We start from the raw sequence: 572 nt of genomic DNA, 5'->3' as shown, positions 1-572 counted from the left end.
ATGACCTCCCAGTAGGAAAAGCTTCTGAAAGACACCAAAACAAACCCCACAAACCATAATAGCCATGATAAAATGATCTGACTTAATAACAAAAAACACTTCTATGGAAAAAAAAGCTTGACAAACATTATATAAAAGGCAAGTAAACTGGAAGATATTTGCAGTTACCTCTGCAGCTCACTAAGAAAAATCTAGAGCCCAACAGAAAACCAGACAAAGAGCATATACCAGTGATTCACCAGTGAGGGGATCCTGTCAATACATATGAGAAAAATGCCCAGACACGTTAGCAGTCACATACAAGCTCATTAGAACAATGACATTAGGTTTTTCACTCATCAGATTCACAGATTTTCATCGTATAGTATCAAGTGCTAACAGAAATGTGAAAAACAGGAACTTTTGAATATTGCCAGAGAGATGAAGAACCAGGCCAGGCATTTTGAAAATCTATTTGACTCTTGTCAAACTGGATGCACAATTTTTACACCACAGTACCAAGAAAGAAGCAAAAGGCTGTTGCCTGAAAGAAAATACTAAGTGTACTCAAATGTCCTCTACAGGAGACCAAA

The sequence above is a fragment of the Vulpes lagopus genome, chromosome 21, assembly GCF_018345385.1.
Source record: "Vulpes lagopus strain Blue_001 chromosome 21, ASM1834538v1, whole genome shotgun sequence".
Taxonomy (NCBI): domain Eukaryota; kingdom Metazoa; phylum Chordata; class Mammalia; order Carnivora; family Canidae; genus Vulpes; species Vulpes lagopus.
This window is presented reverse-complemented; position numbering follows the sequence as displayed.